The sequence below is a fragment of the Cavia porcellus genome, unplaced genomic scaffold (genome assembly GCF_034190915.1).
Source record: "Cavia porcellus strain 051 isolate PalLab524CR breed Dunkin Hartley unplaced genomic scaffold, mCavPor4.1 scaffold_41, whole genome shotgun sequence".
NCBI classification, from domain to species: Eukaryota; Metazoa; Chordata; class Mammalia; order Rodentia; family Caviidae; genus Cavia; species Cavia porcellus.
This window is the reverse complement of record NW_026947524.1, coordinates 5264234-5288829: the sequence shown is the minus strand read 5'-3', so window position 1 is coordinate 5288829 and position 24596 is coordinate 5264234.

Sequence of the window (24596 nt, the reverse complement as noted above, 5' to 3'; positions counted from 1 at the left end):
ACAGTAATCCGAAGCCTAACCCTAAAGCTATCCTAACACCTAAGCTCTAAACCTAACGCCAACCTAACCCTAACCCTAACCCTAACCATAACCCTAACCCTAACTCTAACCCGAAGCCTAACCCTAACCCTATGCCTAATACCTAACCTAACCTAACACTAAACCTAATCATAACCATACGCCTAAACCTAAACCTAACCCTAAACCTAACACTAACCCTAACCCTAAACCTAAACCTAATGCCAAACCCAACCCTAACCCTAACCGTACCCTAACACTATCCCTAACCCTAACCCAAAAGTAACCTCTAACCTTAACCCAAACCGTAACCCCAAACCTAAACTTGTCTTACCCTAAACCTAACACTAACCAGATCCCGAACTATAACCCTAACACTAAAGCTAACCCTAACCATAACCCTAACACCTAACTATAAAGCTAACCCTAATCCTAACCCTAAGCCTAACACTGATCCGAACGCTAAATGCTAACCTTACCCTAACGCTAAACCTAACCCTAACTCAAACCATAAAACCATAACCCTATCCCAAAGCCTAACCCTACCCCTAACCCTAAATCCTAATGCCAAAACCTAACCCTAACTCTAACCATAACCATAACACTAACTCTAATCTTAACTGCAACCCTAACCTTCTCTAACCATAACCCTAACCCTAACCCTAACCCGAAACCTATACCTAAACTTAAGCCAACCCTAACACTAACACTTACACTAACACTAACACTAAAACATAACCCAAACCCTAATCCTAACCTTAAATCTAAAACTAACCCTAACACTAACCTTAACCCTAACCCAACCCTAAACCTATCCCTAACTCCTAACTGTAACCAAAAACCTAAACCTAACACTAACCATAAAGCTAAGCATAAACCTAACGCTAAACCCAAACCCTAGCCCTAAACCTATTCATAACCCTAACGCTAACCATAAACCAAAGCTTAGCAATAACCCTATCACTAGCACCTAGCACCTAATACTAACCCTAAACCTAACCTTAACCCTAACCCTAATCCTAATCCTAACACTAACACTAATCCTAAAACTAACGCTAACCCTAACACTAACCATAAATCTTACCCTAAACCTAAACCTAAACCTAATCGTAACCCTAACCCTAACACAAACACGAACCCTATCCCAAACACTATCCCCTAAACCCAAACCCTAACCCTAACCTTAAACCTAACCCTAAACCTCAATCGTAACCCTAACCCTAACAGTAACACGAAGCCTAACCCTAAATGTATCCTTAACACTTAACCTCTATACCAAACACTAACCTAAACCTAACCCTAACCCTAACCCTAAATTTAACTCTACCCTTAACACTAATCCTAACCCTGAACCCTAACCCTAAAACTAATCCTAAACCTAACCCTAAAACTAACCCTAACACTAACCTTAAAACCTAACGCTAACCCTAAACCTATCACTAACTCCCACCCCTTACCCTAAACCTAAACCTAAAACTAACCTTAACCCTACCATAAACCTAATGCTAACTCCAACTCTAACGCTAACCCTAACCCAACCCTAACCCTAACACTAACACTAACACTAAACCTAAACCTAAACCTTACCCTATCTCTAACCCTAACCCTAACCATAACCTTAACATTAACCCTAAAAACAATCTCGAATCCTAACCCTAACACTAACACTAACCCTAACATGAACACTAACCCTAGCCCTAACCCTAACCCTAAACCTCAACCTAACGCTAACACTTACCATAACACTAACCCTAACCTTGATTCTAACCCTAAACCTAACCCATACCGCTAACACTAACCCTAACGCTAAACCTAAACCTAATGATAACCCTAACCCTGGACCTTAGCCCTAACTCTAAAACGAACCCTAACCCTAAACCTAAGCCCTAACAGTAAACCTAACACTAATCATAACCCTAATTTTTACCCTAACAATATCCCTAAACCCTAACCCTAACCCTAACCCTAAACGTAACCCTCACCCTAAAACTAACTTTAAACCTAACATTAACCCTAACCCTAACCCAAACACTAAACCTAACGCTAACCCTAAACCTAACCATAAAACTATGCTACCCCTAACCATAACCCTAAACCTAATCCTAACCCTAAGGCTAAACGTAAGCCCAAGCCTAACACTAACATAATCACTAACACCTAACCCCTCATTCTAACCCTAAACCTAAGCCTAAATCAAACACTAACTCTAAACCCTAACACTAACCATAAAAAACCTAACCCCAACACAAAGCCTAAACCTAACCCTAAAATTAACACCTCACCCCAAACTCTAATCCTAAAACTAACCCTAAAGACAAATCTAAACCTAACCCTAAACCCAATCGTAACCCTAACCATAACCCTAACATTAACCCAAACCTTAAACCTAACCCCTAAACCCAACCCTAACCCTAAAACTAACCCTAACAATAACCCTAACCCTATCCCTAACCCTAACATAAACCCAATCATAACCCTAAGCCTAACAGTAACCCGAAGCCTAACCCTAACCCTATCCCTAATACCTAAGCCCTAATCCTAACTCTAACCTAACACTACACGTAACGCTAATCTTAACCCTAAACATAACCCTAACCCTAAACTAACCCTAACCCTAAACTAACCCTAACCCTAAGCCTAACCTATCCCTAAACCTAACCCAAACTCAAACCCTAACACTAACACCTAACCCCAAACCATAAACCTAAACATAACCCTATCCCTACACGGAATTATAAACCTAACCATAAGAGGAACCTGAAGCCTAACCCTAACCATATCCCTAACACCTAACCCTTAAACCTAACAATAACCTAACCCTAATCCTAAGCCTAACAGTAACCCTAAACCCTAAGCCTAACCCGAAGCCTAAAATAACCCTATGCCTAACACTTAACCCGTAAACCTAATCTTAAAATAACTCTAACCCTAACCCTAAAACTAAACTTAACACTAACCTTAAACCTAACCCTAACAATAACCCTATTCCTAACTCCTTCCCCCTAAGCCTGAACCTAAACCTAACACTAAATCTAAACCTAACCATAACCCTAAACATTAACCTATCCTAAACCTAACCCTAAACCTAACCCTAACCCTAAAACTAACCTGTAACCTTAACCCTAACCCTTAAACTAATGCTAATCCTGATCTTAAAACTTCCCCTAATACTAACCTTAACCCAAAACCTAACCCTAAACCTAAACCTTATCCTAACCCTAACCCTAACACTAACCCTAACCCTAAACCTAATCGTAACCCTACCCCTAACCCTAAACCTAACCCAACCCCATTCCCAACACTAACACTAACACCTAACCCAAAACCTAACGCTAACCCTAACAGTAACCCAATGGTAATCCAAACCCTAACAGTAACCCGAAGCCTAACCCTAACCATACCCTAACACCTAACCTCTAAAACTAACGTCAACCTAACCCTATCCCTAAACCTAACCGTAACCCTAACCCTAAGCCTAACCCGAAGCCTAACACTAACCCTATGCCTAATACCTAACTGTTAAAGCTAACCTTAACCTAACACTAACCCTAACCATAACCGTAAGCCTAAGCCTAAACCAAACCCTAAACATAACACTAAACCTAAACCTAATGCCAACCCCAACCCTAACCCTAACCCTGCCCAAAACTAACCTCTAACCCTAACCTAAACCCTAATCCCAAACCTAACCTTGTCTTACCCTAAACCTAACACTAACCCGATCCCGAACTCTAACCCCAACCTTATACTAACCCTAACCATAACCCTAACCCTACCATAACCCTAACCCTAACCCTAACAATAACCCCTAAAACCAAACCCTAACCCTAACCCTAACCCTAACCCTAACCATTAACCCAATCGTAACCCTAAGCCATACAGTAACCCGAAGCCTAACACTAACCTTATACATAACTATTAAACACTAACTCTAACGCAGACCTAACCCTAACCCTAAAACTAACCGTAATCCTAACCCTAACCTGAGGCCTAACCCTAAACCTATGCCTAACACCGAACACATAAACCAAACCCAAAGCTAAACATAACCCTAAAACTAAAGGTAACCCTAACCCTAAACATAATCCTAAACTTAACCCTAAAACTAACCCTAACACTAAACTTAGCCCTAACCCTAACCCTAACCCTATCCTTAAATTCTAACCCCTAACCCGAAACCTAAACCTTAAACTAACCATAACCCTAAAACGAAACCTAACGCTAACCACAAAACTAACACTAACACTAACCCTAAAACTAACCCTAACCCTAAACATTACCCTTACCCTTACACTATCCCTAACCGTAACCCTAAATCTAACCATAAAACTAACCTCTAAACCTAACCCTAACCCTAAACCTAACACTAAACCCAATGCTAACCCTAACCCTAACACTAAAGCTAACTTCTAACACTAACCCTAACCCTGAACCTAACCCTAATCCTAAACCTTATCCTAACACTAACACTAACCCTAACACTAAACCTAATCGTAACCCTACCCATAACCCTAAACCTAACCAAAACCACAACCCTAACACTAACACTAACAGCTAACCCAAAACCTAACCCTAACCCTAATGGTAAACCCAATCGTAAACCAAAGCCTACCAGTAACCCGAAGCATAACCCTAACCCTATCCTAACACCTAACCTCTAAACCTAACACCAACCTAGCCATAAACCTAACACTAACCGTAACCATGAACCTAACCCTAACCCAAAGCCTAACCCTTACCCTATGCCTAATACTTAACCGCTAAAGCTAACCCTAACATAAAACTAACCATAACCTAAACCTAACCCTAAACCTAACACTAATCCTAACCCTAAACCTAAACCTAAACCTAATGCCAACCCCAACCCTAACCCTAACCCTTACCCTAACCCTAACCCTAACCCAAAACTAAACTCTAACCCTAACCAAAATCATAACACCATCCCTAACCTTGTCTTAACCTAAACCTAACACTAACCCGATCCTGAACTCTAACCCTAACCGTAACCTAAACCGAACCGTAACCCTAACCCTACCCTAACACTAACCCTAACCCTAACCCTAACCACTAAAACCAAACACTAACCCTAACCCGAACCATAAACCAATCGTAACCCTAAGCCTAACAGTAATCCGAAGCCTAACCCTAGCCCTATCTATAACTACTAAACACTAAATCTAATGGTGACCTAACCCTAACCCTAACCATAACCCTATCTTTAAATTCTAGCCCCTAACCCTAAATCTAAACCTAAATCTAACCCTAATGCTAACCCTAAACCTAAACCTAACGCTGACCCCAACACTAACACTAACCCTAACCCTAACCCTAACCCTAACCCTAAACATTACCCTTACCCTATCCCTAACACTAAGCCTAAAGCAAAATGTAAAACTAACCTCTAAACCTAACCCTAACCCTAACCCTAACCCTAACACTAACACTAAAACTAACGCTAACCCTTACACTAACACTAAAGTTAACTTAGAACCCTAACCCTAACCCTAAACCTAACCCTAACCCTAAACCTCAACCTAACACTAACCCTAACCCTAACATTAACCCAAACACTAAACCTAACCCATACCACTAACCCTAACCCTAACCCTTACCCTACCCATATTCCTAACCCTAATCCTAAACCTAACGCTAAAAGTAGCTCTAACACTAACCTTAACCCTAACCCTAACCCTAACCGTATCAGTAATTCCTAATCCCTTACCCTAAACCTAAACCTAACACTAATGCGAAACCTAAACCTAATGCTAAACCCAACCATAACACCAACCGTATCACTGACACTAACACTGACCCTAACCCTAACACTATCCCAAATTCTAACCCGAACCCTAACCCTAACCCTAAAAAACCTTAAAAATAATTCAAACACTAACCTGACCCTAACCCTAAAACGCAAACTAACCTTAACCCTAACTCTAATTATAAACCTAACCCTAAACCAAACCCATACCACTAACATTAACCCTAAAACTAACACTAACCCTAACCCTCACCTCTAACCCTAACCCTGACCCCTAGTCCTAACCCAAACACTAACCCTAACACTAAACCTAAAACCTAACCCCAAACTTAACACTGACCCTAAACCCTAACCCTAACACTATCCCTAAACCTAACACTCACCCTAAAACTAACCCTAACCCTAACATTAACCCTAACCATTACCCAAACCCGAAAACTAACACTAACATTAAACATAACCCTAAACCTAATGCTAACACTAACACTAACCCTAAACCTGATAATAACCTTAACATTAACTGTAACCCAAAGCCTATCCCTAACACCTAAGCCCTATCCCTAACCCTAACTCTAACCCTAACCCTAACCCTAAGCCTAAACAAAACACTATCCCTAAACCCTAACAATAACCATAAAACACAAACCCTAACACAAACGCTAACCCTAAACCTAAAACTAACCTCTAACCCCAAACTCTAACCCTAACCCTAACCCTAAAGATAAATTTAACCCGAACCCTAAACCTAGCCCCAACCCTAAGCTTGTCTTACCCTAATCCTAAACCTAAACCGATCCCGAATCCGAACCCTAAACCTAACCTTACATCTAACCCTATTCCTATCACTAACACTAACACTAACCCTAACACTAACCTTATCCATAACCCTACACATAATGCTAACCTTAACCCTAAACCTAACCCTAACCATAAACTAACCCTTACCTTATTCATAACCCTAACACAAATCCTAACCTTAACCCAAACACTAACCCTAAAATTAGTGTCTAACCATAACCTTAACCATAAATCTAATGCTAACACTAACCCTAACCCTAATCCTAAGCCCAAACCCTAAACCTAACACTAACACTAATCCTAAACTCTAAACCTAATCCTAACCCTAACACTAACCCGAACCCTAACCCCTAACCCTAACCCTAATCCTAAATGTAACCCTCACCCTAAAACTAACCCTAACCCTAAACTTAACCCTAACCCTAACCGAAACTCTAAACCTAAAACTAATACTCAACATAAACCTAAGTTTAACAATAACACTAACCCTAACCCTAACCATAACCATAACCCTTAAAAACAAACACTAACCCTAACCCTAACAGTAAGCAAAAACTCAATTGTAACCCTAAGCCAAACAGTAACGTGAAGCCTAACCCTAACCCTATACATAACTATTAAACACTAAATCTAATGCAGAACTAACCCTAAGCCTAACCGTAAACCTAACCATAACCCAAGGCCTAACCCTAAACCTATGCCTAACACCTAACACATAAACCTAACCCTAACCTAACCCTAACCCTAAACCTAACGGTAACCCTAACACTAACCTTAACCCTAACCCTTACCCTACCCATAATCCTAAACTTAACCCTAAAACTAACCCTAACACTAAACTTAGCCCTAACCATAACCCTAACCCTATTCTTAAATCCTAACCCCTAACCCTAAACCTAAACCAAAAACTAACCCTAATGCTAACCCTAAAACTAAACCTAAAGCTAACCCCAACACTAACACTAACACCAACCCTAACCCTAACCCTAACCCTAACCCTAAACATTATCCTGACCCTTATCCTATGCCTAACCCTAAAACTAAACCTAATGGTAAAACTAACCTCTTAACCTAACCTTAAGGCTAACCCTAACACTAAACCTAATGACAACCCTAACACTAACACTAAAGCTATCTTCTAACACTAACCCTAACCATGAACCTAACCCTAACCCTAAACCTCAACCTAACCCTCACCCTAACCGTATACCTAACCCTAAACATAATGCAAACACTAAAACTAACCCATACCGCTAACCCTAACCCTAACACTTACCCTAACAATAACCCTAACACTCATCCTAACCCTAACCCTAAAATTAACCCTAACACTAACTTTAACCCTAACCCTAACCCAAAACATATCCCTTATTCCTAATCCCTTACCCTAAACCTAAACATAAAACTAACGCTAAACCCAAACCTAATGCTAAACCCAACCCTAACCCTATCAATAACCCATCACTAAACTTAACACTGACCCTAAGCCATATAATATCCCAAATCCTAACCCAAACCCTAAACCTAACCCTAACAAAAACCCTAAAACTAACTTCTAACACTAACCGAACACTAAACCTAAACCTCAACCTAACCCTAACCCTAAACCTAACTATAAACCTAACCCTAAACCAAACCCATACCGCTAACACTAACCCTAAACCTAACACTAAAACTAACCCTCAACCCTAACCCTAACCCTGACCCCTAGCCATAACCCTAACACTAACCCTAACCCTAAACCTAAAACTTAACCCTAAACTTAACACTAACCCTAAACCCTATCCCTAAACTATCCCTAAAACTAACACTCAACCTAAACATAAACATAACCCTAACCTTAACCCAAACACTTACCCAAAAATACTAAAACTAACACTAACACTAAACATAGCCAAAAACTAACCCTAACAGTAACACTAACCCTAAACCTAATCTTAACCTTAACACTAACCGTAATCCGATGCCTAACACTAAGCCTATTGCTAACACCTAAGCCCTAACCACAACCCTAACTCTAAACCTAACCCTAACCCTAAATCTAACCCTAAGCCTAAACCAAACACTATCCCTAAACACTAATAATATCCACAAAACACAAACCCTAACACAAAGGCTAACCCTAAACTTAAAACTAACCTCTAACACAAACCTCTAAACCTTACCCTAATCTTAAACCCAACCCCAACCCTAACCTTGTCTTACACTAACCCTAACCCTAAACCGATCCTGAATCCTAACAATAATCCTAACACTAACACTAAACCTAACACTAAGCTTATCCATAACCCTACACGTAACGCTAACCTTAACCCTAAACCTAACCCTAACCCTAAACTAAGCCTAACCCTAACCCTTACCCTATCCCTAACCCTAACCCAAACCCTAACCTAACCCAAACACTAACTCTTAAAGTAGCATCTAACCATAACCTTAAACCTAACTCTAACACTAACACTAACCCTAACACTAATCCTAAGCCCAAACACTAAACCTAACATTAACACTAACCCTAAACTCTAAACCTAACCCTAATCTAACCCTAACCCTAACCCTAACCCCTAAACCCTAACATAAACCCTAAACCTAACGCTCAACCAAAAAATAACCCTAACCCTATACTTATCACTAACCCTAGCAGAAAACCCTAAAAATAAAACTAATCCTAAACCTAACCCTAAGTTTAACACTAACCCTAACTCTAACCCTAAACCTAATCATTATCCTCACACTAACCATAACCCGAAGCCTAACACTAACACTCTCCCTAACACCAAACCCCTAAATCTAACCCTAACTCTAACACTAACCCTGACCCTAACCCTTAGCCTAAACCAAACACTAAACCTAAACCCTAACACTAACCATAAAACCCTAACCCTAACACAAACCCTAAACCTAAACCTAAACCTAAACCTATGATCTAATCCCAAACTCTAACCCTAATCCTAACACTAAATATAAATCTAATCCTACCCTTACCCCAACCCACACCTTGTCTTAACCTAACCCTAATCAAAACCAGAACCAGAACCTGAACCCTAACCCTAAACCTAACCCTAACCCCTAACAAACTAACCCTAAACTTAACCCTAACCCTATAACTAACCCTAAACTTAATGCTAACCCTAACCCTAACTCTAACAGTAACCCTCTAACCCTAACCCTAACCCTAATGCTAACCATAACCCTAACCCTATCCCAAATCCCTAACCCTATCCCTAACACTGAGCCTAAACGTAATAGCAACCCTAAGCCTAAATTCTAACCGTAACCCTAACCTTAAACATAAACCTACCACTAACCTAAACCCTACACACTAACCCTAATCCTAACCCTTATCCAAAGCCTAAACCTAACCTCTGACTCTAACCCCTAACCCTAACCCAAATACTAAACCTAACCCTAACCCTAACAGTAACCCCTAATACTAACCATAAACCTAACCTTAACCCTAACCCTAAAGCCTAACACTAAACCAACCCAAAACTTAAAAATAACCCTATAACTAACCCTAACCTTAAAGATAATCTTAACCCAAACCCTAACAGTAACCCTAAAACTAAACTTTAACCGTAACCCTAACCCTAACCGTAAAGCTAATCATAACCATAAAACTAACTGTAACCCGAAGCCTAACACTATCCCTATCACTAACACCTAACCACTAACCCTAACCCTAACTCTAATCCTAAACCTAACCCTAAACTTAAGCCTAAACCAAACACCAACCCTAAACCCTAACACTAACCATAAAACACTAACCCTAACACTAATCCTAACCCCTAACCTCGAACTCTAACTGTAAAGATTAATCTTAACCCTAAAGATTAATCTAACCCTAACCCTAACCCAAACCCTAAACTTGTCTTACGCTAACCCTAACCCTGTGCCTAATACCTAACCGCTAAAGCTAACCCTAACCTAACACTAACCCTAACCATAACTGTAAGCCTAACCCTAAACCTAACACTAAACCTAACCCTAAACCTAAACCTAATGCCAACCCCAACCATAACCCTAACCAAAACCCTAACCCAAACCCTAACCCTAACCCAAAACTAACTTCTAACACTAACCCAAACACTAACCCCAACCCTAACCTTGTCTTACACTAAACCTAACACTAACCCGATCCCGAAATCTAACCCTAACCCTAAACTAAACCTAACTATAACCCTAACCCTACCATAACCCTAATCCTAACCCTAACCCCCAAAACCAAACACTAACCTAACCATAACCATAACCATAAACCCAATCGTAACCCTAAGCCTAACAGTAACCCGAAGCCTAAAACTAACTACTAAACACTAAATCTAACGCTGACCTTACACAAACTCTAACCCTAACCGTAAACCTAACCCTAACCTGAAGCCTAACCCTAAACTATGCTAACACCTAACACATAAACGTAACCCATATCTAACCCTAACACTAAACCTAGCAGTAACCCTAACCCTAACCCTAATCCTAAACTTAACCCGAAAATTAACCCTAATACTAACCTTAGCCCTAACCCTAATCCTAACCCTATCCTTAAATCCTAACCACTAACCCTAAACCTAAACCTGAAACTAACCCTAACCCTAACCCGAAAGCTGAACCTAACGCTAACCCCAACACTAACACTAACCCTAACCCTAACCCTAACCCTAAACATTACCTTTACCCTTACCCTATCCGTAACCCTAACCATAAACCTAACCATAAAACAAACCTCTAATCTAACCCTAACTCTAACCCTAATGCTAACACTAAACCTAATGCTAACCTTAACACTAAAGCAACTTCTAACCCTAACCCTAACCCTAAACCTAACCCTAATCCTAAACATCAACATAACACTAACCCTAACCCTAAACCTAACCCTGACCCTAACCATAACCCTAACCCTAATTCTAATCCTAACCCAAAAACTAACCCTAACCGTAACCTTAACCCTAAACCTAACACTAACCGTATCCCTAATTCCTAATCCCATACGCTAAACCTAAACCTAACACTAATGCTAAACCTAAACCTAAAGCTAAATCCAAACTTAACCATAACCCTAACACTAACCCTATCACTAACCCTAAAACTAAACCTAACCCTTACACTATCCCAAATCCTAACCTGAAACCAAACCCTAACCCTAACAATAACCCTAAAACTAACTTCAAACACTAACCTAACCCTAACACTAAACCTCAACCTAACCCTAACCCTAACTATAAACATAACATAACCAAACCTATACAACTAAGCCTAACCCTAAACTTAACACTAACCCTAACCCTCACCTCTAACCCTAACCCTGACCCCTAGCCCTAACCCTAAGACTAAACTTAACCCTAAACATAAAACCTAAGCCTAAACTTAACACTAATCCTAAACCCCAACCCTAAAACTATCCCTAAATCTAAAACTCACCCTAAAACTAACCCTAACCCTAACCTTAACCCTAACCCTTACTCAAACCCTAAAACTAACACTAACACTAAACATAACCCTAAACCTAACGCTAACACTAACACTAACCATAAATCTAATCATAACCTTAACACTAACTGTAACCCGAAGCCAAACAATAACCCTATCCCTAACACCTAAGCCCTAACCCTACCTAAACTCTAACCCTAACCCTAACACTAACCCTAACCCTAAGCCTAAACCAAACACTATCCCTAAGCTCTAACAATAACCATAAAACACAAACCATAACACAAACACTAACCCTAAAACTAAAACTAACCTCTAACCCCAAACTCTAAACTTAACAATAACCATAAGGATAAATCTAAACCTAACCCTAAACCTAACCCCAACCCTAACCGTGTCTTACCCTAACCCTAACCCTAAACCGATCCCGAATCCTAACCCTAAACCTATCCCTAAACTTTACCCTAATCCTAACACTAACCCTAAAACAAACCTTATCTGCAACCCTACACGTAACCCTAACCTTAACCCTAAACCTAACCCTAACCCTAAACTAATCCTATGCCTTACCCTTACCCTATCCCTAACCCTAACCCAAACCCTAAACCTAACCCAAACACTAACCCTAAAAGTAGCATCCAACTATAAACTTAACCCTAACTATAACGCTAACACGAACCCTAACCCTAATCCTAAACCCAAACACTAAACCTAAGATTAATACTAACCCTAAACTCTAACACTAACCCTAACCCTAACCCTTAACCCTAACAATAACCCTAAACCTAACCCTCACCCCAAAACTAACCCTAACCCTAAACTTAACCCTAACTGTAACCCAAGCCCTAAACCTAAAACTAATCCTAAACCTAACCCTAAGTTTAACACTAACCCTAACCCTAAACCTAATAATAATCCTAACACTAACCATAACACAAAGCCTAGCACTAACTCTCTCCCTAACACCAAACCCCTAAACCTAACCCTAACTCTAACACTAACCCTAACCCTAACGCTTAGCCTAAACCAAACACTAAACCTAAACACTAACACTAAACATAAAAACCTAACCCTAACACAAACCCTAAACCTAAACCTAAACCTATATTCTAATCCAAAAATCTAACCCTAATCCTAACACTAAATATAAATGTAACCCTTCCCTTACCCCAACCAAAACCTTGTCTTACCATAAGCCTAACCATCACCAGAACACGACCCTGAACCCTAATCCTAAACATAACCCTAACCCCTAACAAACTAACCCTAAACTTAACCCTAAACCTATAACTAACCCTAACATTAATGGTAACCCTAACCTTAACTCTAACAGTAACCCTCTAACCCTACCCTAACACTAATGGTAACCTTAACCCTAACCATAACTCTAACCCAATGCCAAATCCCTAACCCTATCCCTAACACTAACCCTAAACATAATAGCAACCCTAAGCCTAAATTCTAACCGTAACCCTAACCTTATATATAAACCTACCACTACCATTAACCCTACACTGTAACCCTAACCCTTATCCAAAGCCTAAACCTAACTTCTGATTCTAACCCCAAACACTAACCCAAACACTAAACCTAACACTAACCGAAAAAGTAACCCCTTATACTAACCATAACCCTAAACTTAACCCTAACACTAAAGCCTAACACTAACCGTTACCCAAAAGGTAACAATAACCCTATAACTAACCCTAACCCTAAACATAAACTTAACAGTAACCCTAACACTAAACTCTAACCGTAACCCTAAACCTAATTGTAAAGCTAATCATAATCCTAAACATAACCGTAACACAAAGCCTAACACTAACCCTATCACTACCACCAAACCACTAACCCTATCCCTAACTCTAATCCTAATCCTCACCCTAAACCTAAGCCTAAACCAAACACCAGCCATAAACCCTAACACTAACCATAAAACCCTAATCCTAACACAAACACTAACCCTAACACTAAACCTAACCCCTAACCCCAAACTCTAACCATAACCTTAACCCTAAAGATAAATCTAACCCTAACCCTAATATCAACCCAAAACTTGTCTTGCCCTAACTTAACCCTAACACGATCCTGAACCCTAAACCTAAACTTAACCCTAACCCTAAACCTAAACCTAACCTTAAACCTAATGGTAATCTAACCCTAACACTAAACTTAACCATAACACTAACCTTAACACTAATCCTAACCCTAACTTCTAACCATAACACTCACCCTAAACATAAATCTAAAGCTAACCCTAACCCTAAACTCTAACCCTAATCAAAACCCTAACCTCTAACTCTTAACCCTAAACCTAACCCAAATATTAACCCTAACCATATCCATAACCCCTAACTCTAATCCTAACACTAACACTAACCCTGACTTTTATGCCTAAACCTAACCCTCACTATAACACAAACACTAAACCCTAACCCTAACCCTAAACCTAACGCTAACCCTCTCCATAAACGTAACCCTTAACCTAACCCTAAATGAAATCATAAACCTAATGCTAAACATACCCCTAACCCTAACCCTAAACCATAATCTAACCTCTAACTCTAACCCAAAGCCTAACCCTGACACTTACCCCACCCTAAAACTAAACACAGCACTAAACCTAACAAAAACCCTGACACTATGCCTAAAGCTAACCCTAATCCTAACCCTAACCCCCAACCATAAACCTAACCCTAACCCTAACACTAAGGCTAACACTGATCCGAACCCTAAATGCTAACCCTAACCCTAACGCTAAACCTAACCCTAACTCAAACCATAAAACCCTAACCCTATCCCAAAGCCTAACCCTACCCCTAACCCTAACCCCTAATTCGAAAACCCAATCCTCACTCTAACCATAAACATAACACTAACCCTAACTCTAACCCTAACCCCAACCCTAAACTTGTCTAACCATAACCTTAACCCTAAACCTAACCCTAATCCCTAATTTTAACCATAACCTTAAGCTAACACTAAACTTAAACCTAACCCTAACCCTAACCCTAAACCTAATCAGAAACCTATACCTAACCCTAATCCTATCACTAACACTTACACTAACACTAACCCTAAAGCCTAAACCAAACCACAATCCTAACCCTATACCTAGAGCTAACCCTAACATTAACCTTAACCCTAACCCAAACCTAACCCTATCCCTAACTCCTAACACCTAACCAAAAACCTAAACCTAACACTAACGCTAAACCTATGCATAAACTTAACGCTAACCCCAACCCTAGCCCTAAACCTATTCATAACCCTAACGTTAACCATAAACCGAAGCTTAACCCTATCCCTATCACTAGCACCTAACCACTAAGCCTAACCCTAAACCTAACCTTAACCCTAACCCTAATCCTAACCCTAATACTAACCCAATCCTAAAACTAATGCTAACCCTAACACTAACCATAAATCTAACCCTAACCCTAAACCTAAAATTAATCGTAACACTAACCCTAACCCAAACACTAACCCTAGCCCAAACCCTATCCTCTAACCCCAAACTCTAACCCTAAAATTACACCTAACCCTAAACCCCAATTGTAACCCTAACCCTAAAAGTAACCCGAAGCCTAACCCTAAAGGTATCCTTAACACTTAATCTCTATACCAAAGGCTAACCTAACCCTAATGGGAACCCTAACTGTAACTCTACCCCTAACCCTAACCCTAACCCTAACCCTAACCCTAACACTAATCTTAAACTTAACCCTAAAACTAACACTAACACTAACATTAACCCTAACGCTAAGTCTAACCCTATCCCTAATTGCCAACGCCTTACCCTAAACCTAAACCTAAAACTAACCTTAACCCTACCATAAACCTAACGCTAACTCCAACTCTAACGCTAGGCCTAACCCTAACCGTAACCCTAACACTAACTCTAACCCTAAACCTTACCCTATCTCTAACCCTAACCCTAAACCTAACCTTAACCCTAACCCTAAAACTAACCTCTAATCCTAAACATAACACTAACACTAAACCTAACCATAAACCTCAACCTAACGCTAACACTTAGCATAACCCTAACCCTAACCTTGATTCTAACCCTAAACCTAACTCAAACCGCTAACCCTAACCCTAGCGCTAAACCTAACCCTAACAATAACCCTAACCCTGGACCTTAGCCCTAACTCTAAAACCCACGCTAACCCTAAACCTATGCCCTAACAATAAACCTAACACTAATCTTAACCCTAATTTTAACCCTAACACTAACCCTAACCCTAACCCTAAAACGTGACCCTAACCCTAACCACAAAAACCAAACCCTCACCCTAGAACTAACACTAAACCTAACATAAACCCTAACCCTAACCCTAACCCAAACCCAAAACCTAACCCTAACCTAAACCTAACCCTAAAACTACACTACCCCTAACCATAAACCTAAAACTAATCATAACCCTAACGCTAAACATAACCCCAAGCATAACACTAATATAATCACTAACTCCTAACCCCTAATTCTTACCCTCACCTATAGCCTAAACCAAAAACTAACTCTAAACCCTAACACTAACCATAAAAACCTAACCGTAACACAAAGCCTAAACCTAACCCTAAAATTAACACCTTACCCAACTCTAACCCTAAACCTAACTCTAAAGACAAATCTAAACCTAATTGTAACCGTAACCATAACCCTAACATTAAACCAGATGTTAAACCAAACCCCTAACCCTAACTCTAAACCTAACCCTAACCCTAAACCTAACATAAACCCAATCGTAAACCTAAGCCTAACAGTAACCAGACACCTAACTCTAACCCTATTCCTAACACCAAATCCCTAAACCTAACTCTAACTTAACCCTAAACTTAAAGCTAACCTTAACCCTAAACCTAACCCTAAACCTAAACTAACCTTAACCCTAAGCCTAACGTAACCCTAACCCTAACCCTAACCCAAACTCAAACCCTAACCCTAACACCTAAACCCAAACCATAACCGTAACCCTAACCCTACGCCTAAAAGGAATTATAAACCTAACACTAACAGTAACCTGAAGCCTAACCCTAACCGTATCTCTAACCCTAAACCTAACCCTAACCTCTAAACCTAATGCTAACTCTAACATTAACATTAACCATAACCCAAAGCCTAACCTAACTCTATGCCTAACACTTAAACCATAAACCTAATCTTAACATAACTCTAACGCTAACCCTAAAACTAAACTTAACATTAACATTCACCCTAACCCTAACCCTAACCTATTCCTAACTCCTTACCCCTAACCCTGAAACTAAACCTAACCCTAAAACTAACTGGTAAACCTAACCCTAACCCTAACCCTAACACTAACACTAACCCTAATCCTAAAACTTCCCCTAACACTAAGCCTTACCCTAACAATAACCCTAATCCTAAACCTTATCCTATCCCTAACCCTAACACTAACACTAACCCTAAATCTAATTGTAACCCTACCCCTAACCCTAAACCTAACCCAAACCCCAACCCGAACGCTAACACTAACACCTAACCCAAAACCTAACCCTAACAGTAAACCCAATCAAAACCAAACCATGGCAGAAACCAGAAGCCTAACCCTAACCCTGTCCATAACTACTAAACACTAAATCTAATGCTGACCTAACCCTAACCCTAACATTAAACCTAAACCTTACATGAGGCCTGACCCTAAACGTATGCCTAACACCTAACACACAAAACTAACCGTAACCTAACCCTAACCCTAAACCTATAAGTAACACTAACCCTAACCCTAATCCTAACCCTAATCCTAAACTTAACCCTAAAGCTAACCCTAACACTAACCTTAGCCCTAACCCTAACCCTAACCCTATCCTTAAATCTTAACCCCTAACCCTAAACCTAAACCTAAAACTAACCCTAAACCTAAACCTAAACATAAACTTAACGCTAACCCCAACACTAACACTAACCCTAACCCTAACCCTAACCATTACCCTTACCCTTACCATATCCCTGAAATTAACCCTAAACCTAACCGTAAAACTAACCTCTAAACCTAACCCAAAACCTAACCCTAACACTAACACTAAACCTAACTCTAACCCTAAAACTAATACTAAAGCTAACTTCTAACCCTAACACTAACACTAAACCTAAACCTAAACGTAACCCTAAACCTAAACCTTACCCTAACCCTTACCATAACCATAACCCTAGCCCTATTCCTAACCCTAACCCTAAAACTAACCGTAACATTAAACTTAACCCTAACACTAACTGTATCCCTAATTCCTAATCCCTTACCCTAAACCTAAACCTAACACTAACGCTAAACCTAAACCTAACGCTAAACCCAACCCTAACCCTAACCCTAACCCTAACACTAACCCTATCACTAACCCTAACACTAACCATAAACTTTACCCTATCCCAAATCCTAAACCGAACACTAACCTGAACCCTAACAATGACGCTAAAACTAACTTCTAACACTAACCTAACCCTAACCCTAAACCTCAACCTAACTCAAACCCTAACTATAAACCTAAACCTAAACCAAACCCATACCGCTAACCTTAACCCTAAACCTAACACTAACCCTAACCCTCACCCCTAACCCTAAATCTGACCCCTAGCCCTAACCCTAAGACTAACCCTAACCCTAAGCCTAAAACCTAAAATTAACTCTAAACCTAAACACCAACACTAAAACTATCCCTAAACCTAACACTCACCCTAAAACTAACCCTAACCCTAACCTTAACCCTAACCCTTACCCAAACCCTAAAACTAGCACTAACACTAAACACAACCCTAAACCTAACGCTAACACTAACACTAACCCTAAACCTAATCATAACCTTAACACTAACCTGAATCCTAACCCTAACCCTATCCCTAACACACCTAAGCCCTAACACTAACCCTAACTCTAACCTTAACCCTAACCCTAACCCTAAGCCTAAACCAAACACTATCCCTAAACCCTAACAATAACCATAAAACACAAACCCTAACACAAATGCTAACCCTAAACCTAAAACTAACCTCTAACCCGAAACTCTAAACCTAACCCTAACCCTAAAGATAAATATAACCCTAACCCTAACCCCAACTCTCACCTTGTCTTACCTATCCATAACCCTAAACCGATCCCGAATCCTAACCCTAAACGTAACCCTAAACCTAAACCTAATGCGAACAGTAACACTAAAACTAAACTTTTCCGTAACCCTATACATGACGCTAAACTTAATCCTAAACCTAATCCTAACCCTAAACTAACCCTAAACCTAATCCTTACACTATCACTAACCCTAACCCAAACCCTAACTCTAACCCAAACACTAACATTAAAAGCAGTGTCTAACCATAACCTTAACCCTAACTCTAACGCTAACACTAACCCTAACACTAAGCCTAAGCCCAAACTCTAAACCTAACACTAACACTAACCCTAAACTCTAACCGTAACCCTAACCCTAACCCTTAACTCTAACACTAACCTTGAACCTAACCCTCACCCCAAAACTAACCCTAACCCTAAACTTAACCCTAACCCAAGCCCTAAACCTAAAACTAATCGTAAACCTAACCCTAAGTTTAACACTTGCCCTAACCCTAACTCTAAACCTAATAATAATCCCCACACTAACCATAACCCGAAGCCTAACACTAACCCTCTCCCTAACACCAAACCCCTAAACTTAACCCTAACTATAACAAAAACCCTAACCCCAAACCTTAGCCTAAACCAAACACTAGACATAAACCCTAACACTAACCATAAAACCCTAACTCTAATACAAACCCTAAACCTAAACCTAAACCTATGTTCTAATCCCAAATTCTAACCCTAATTCTAACACTAAATATAAATCTAATCCTACCCTTACCCCAACCCACAACTTGTCTTACCCTAACCCTAATCAAAACCAGAACTCGAACCTGAACCCTAACCCTAAACCTAACCCTAACCCCTAACAAACTAACCCTAAACTTAACCCTAACCCTATAACTAACCCTAAACTTAATGCTAACCCTAACCCTAAGCCTAACTCTAACAGTAACCCTCTAACCCTAACCCTAACCTTAATGCTAACCCTAAACCTAACCCTAACACTATCCCAAATCCTTAACCCTATACTTAAAACTAACTCTAAACGTAATAGCAACCCTAAGCCTAAATTCTAATCCTACCCCTAACCTTAAACATAAACATACCACTAAGCTTAACCCTACACACTAACCCTAACCTTAACCCTTATCCAAAGAATAAAACCATCCTCTGACTATATCGCCTAACCCTAAACCAAACACTAAACCTAACCCTAACCGTGACAGTAACCCCTAATAATAACCATAACACTAACCTTAACCCTAACCGTAAAGCCTAACACTAACCCTAACCCAAAACTTAACAATAACCCTATAACTAGCCCTAAGCATAAACATAAACTTAAGCCTAACCCTAACAGTAACCCTAACACTAAACTCTAACCGTAACACTAACCCTAACAGTAAAGCTAATCATAATCCCAAACCTAACTGTAACCCGAAGCTTAACACTAACCCTATCACTAACACCTAACCACTAACCCTAAACCTAACTCTAATCCTAACCCTAACCCTAAATCTAAGCCTAAACCAAACACCAACCCTAAACCCTAACACTAACCATAAAACCCTAACCCTAAAACAAACACTAACCCTAACACTAAACTTAACCCCTACCCCAAACTATAACTGTAACCTTAATCCTAAAGACAAATCTAACCCTAAACCTAACCCCAACCCTAAACTTGTCTTACCCTAACCTTAACCCTAACCCGATCCTGAACCCTAACCCTAACCTTAACTCTAAACATAAACATAAACATAAACATAAACATAACCTTAAACCTAAAGGTAATCTAACCCTAACACTAAACTTAACAGTAACCCTAAACCTAACACTAACCCGAACCCTAACTTCTAACCATAACACTAACCCTAAACATAAATCTAAAGCTAATCCTAACCCTAAACTCTAACCCTAACCAAAACCCTAACCTCTAACTCTTAACCCTAAACCTAACCCAAACATTAACCCTAACCATAACCATAACCCCTAAATCTAACCCTAACACTAACACTAACCCTAACTCTTAAGCGTAAACCAAACCCTCACTCTAACACAAACACTAACTCCAATAATAACCATAAACCTAAATCTAACCCTCACCATAACCATAACCATAAACCTAACCCTAACCCAAATCATAAACCCAATGCTAAACCTAACCCTAACCCGAACCCTAACCCTAATCCTTAATCTAACTACTAACGCTAACCCAAAGCCTAATCCTGACACTTACCCAACCCTAACACTAAACCCAGCCCTAAACCTAACACTAACCATGACACTATCACTAAAGCTAACCCTAACCCTAACTCTAACCCCTAAACATAAACCTAACCCTAACCCTAACCATAAGCATAATACTTTTCCGAACCCTAAACACTAACCCAAACCCTAACGCTAAACCTAACCCTAACTCGAACCATAAAACCCTAACCCTATCCCAAAGCCTAACCCTACCCCTAACGCTAACCCCTAATCCCAAACCCTAACCCTAACTCTAACCATAACAATAACACTAAGCCTAATCCTAATACCAACCCTAACCTTGTCTAACCATAACCCTAACCCTAAACCTAACCCAAAACCTATACCTAAACCTAATCCTAACCCTAACTCTAACACTAACACACTAACACTAACCCTAACGCTAACCCTAACCCTAAACCTAAACAAAACCCTAAACTTAACCCTAATCCCTAACTTTAAACCTAACTTTAAACCTAACACTAAACCTAAACCTAACCCTAACACTAACCCTAACACAAAACCTATACTTAACCGCAACGCTAAAACTAACACTTACATTAACACTAACCCTAAACCCTAACCCAAACCCTAACCCTAACCCTAAAACTAAAACTAACCCTAACTTTAACCCTAACCCTAACCCTACCCTAACCCTAACCCTAACCCTAACCCTAACCCCAAACCCTAACCCTAACCTTAAACTAACCCTAAACTCCAATCATAACCCTAACCCTAAAAGTAACCCGAAGCCTAACCCTACAGGTATCCTTAATGATTAACCTCTATACCAAACACTAACCTAACCCTAACCGTAACCCTAACTGTAACTCTACCCCTAACCCTAATCCTAACCCTGAACCCTAACCCTAACACCAATCCTAAACCTAACCCTAAAACTAACCCTAACACTAACATTAACCCTAACGTTAACCCTAACCCTATCCCTAACTCCCAACCCCTTACCCTAAACCTAAACCTAAAACTAAACCTAACCTTACAATAAACCTAACGCTAACTCCAACTCTAATGTAACCCTAACCCTATCCCTAACTCGCAACCCCTTACCCTAAACCTAAACCTAAAACTAAACCTAACCCTACCATAACCATAACCTTAACCCTAACCCTAAAACTGATCTCTAATCCTAACCCTAACAGTAACACTAACCCTAACACTAACACTAACCCTTGCCCTAACCCTATCCCTAAACCTCAACCTAAAGCTAACACTTACCATAACCCTAACCCAAACCTTCATTCTAACCCTAAACCTAACCCATACCGCTAACCATAACCCTAACACTAAACCTAACCCTAACAATAACCCAAACACTGGACCTTAGCGCTAACATAAAACCAACCCTAACCCTAAACCTAAGCCCTAACACTAAACCTAACACTAATCATAACCCTATTTTTAAACCTAACCGTAACCCTAAACCCAGACCCTAACAATAACCCTAAAATTAACCCTCACCCTAAAACTAACCCTAAACCTAACATAAACCCTAACCCTAACCCAAAACCTAAACCTAACCCTAACCCTAAACCTAACCATAAAACTACACTACCCCTAACCGTAACCCTAAACCTAATTATAACCCTAATGCTAAACGTAACCCCAGGCCTAACACTAACATAATCACTAACACATAACCTCTAACCCTAACCCTAACCCTAAGCCTAAACCAAACACTAACTCTAAACCCAAACATTAACCATAAAAACCTAACCCTAGGGGCTGGGGATTTAGCTCAGTGGCACAAGCACCTACCTTGCAAGCAGGCAGTCATGAGTTTAATCCCTGGTACCCATAAAAATGAAAAACACACACACACACACACACAAAAAAAACAAAGAAACAAACAAACAAACAAAAAAACCCTAACCCTAACACAAAGCCTAATCCTAACCCTAAACGTAACGCATTACCCCAAACTCTAACCCTAAACCTAAAGACAAATCTAAACCTAACCCTAATCCTAACCCTAATCCTAACCCTAACCCTAACCCTAACACTAATGGTAACCCTAACCATAACCCTAACGTTAACCCAAACCTTAAACCTAAACCCTAACCCCACCCCTAACCCTAAACCTAACCCTAACCCTAACTATAACCCTAACCCTAACCCTAAATCTAACCCAATCCCCAACCCTAACACTAACACTTAACCCAAAAGCTAACCCAAACACTAACAGTACACCCAATCGTAAACTAAACCCTAACAGTAACCCGAAGCCTAACTCTAACTCTATCCTAACAACTAACCCCTAAACCTAACGCCAACCTAACCCTAACCCTAACCCCAATCATAACCCTAACCCTCATCCTAACCCGAAGCCTAACCTTAACCCTATGCCTAATACCTAACTGCTAAAGATAAACCTAACTTAACACTAACCCTAACCATAACCGTAAGCCTAACTCTAAACCTAACCGTAAACCTAACACTAACCCTAACACAAACCCTAACCCAAAACCACACTCTAACCCTAACCAAAACCCTAATCCCAAACCTAACCTTGTCTTTCCCTAAACCTAACACTAACCCAATCTCGAACTCTAACCCTAACCCTAAACTAACCCTAACCATAACCCTAAACCTACCATAACCCTAATCCTAACCCTAACCCCTAAAACCAAACACTAACCCTAACCCTAACCATAACAATAAACTCAATCATAACCCTAAGCCTAACAGTAACCTGAAGCCTAACCCTAAAACTATCCATAACTACTAAACAATAAATCTAACGCTGACCTAACCCTAACACTAACCATAACCATATACCTAACCCTAACACGAAGCCTAACCCTAAACCTATGCCTTACACCTAACACATAAACCTAATCTTAACCGAATCCTAATCATAAACCTAACGGTAACCCAAATCCTAGCCCTAACCCTAATACTAAAGTTAACCCTAAAACTAATGCTAACACTAAACTTAGCCCTAAACTTAACCCGAAACTTATCCTTAAATCCTAACCCCTAAAAATAAACCTAAAACTAACCCTAACCCTAACCCTAAACTTAAACCTAAAGCTAACCCCAACATTAACCCTAACCCTAACCCTAACCATTACCTTTACCCTTACCCTATCCCTAACCCTAACATTAACCCTAAACCTAACTGTAAAACTAACCTCTAAACCTAACCCTAAAGCTAACCCTAACCCTAACCATAAACCTAACGCTAACCCTAACACTAACACTAAAGCTAACTTCTAAATGTAACCCTAAAACTAACCCTAACC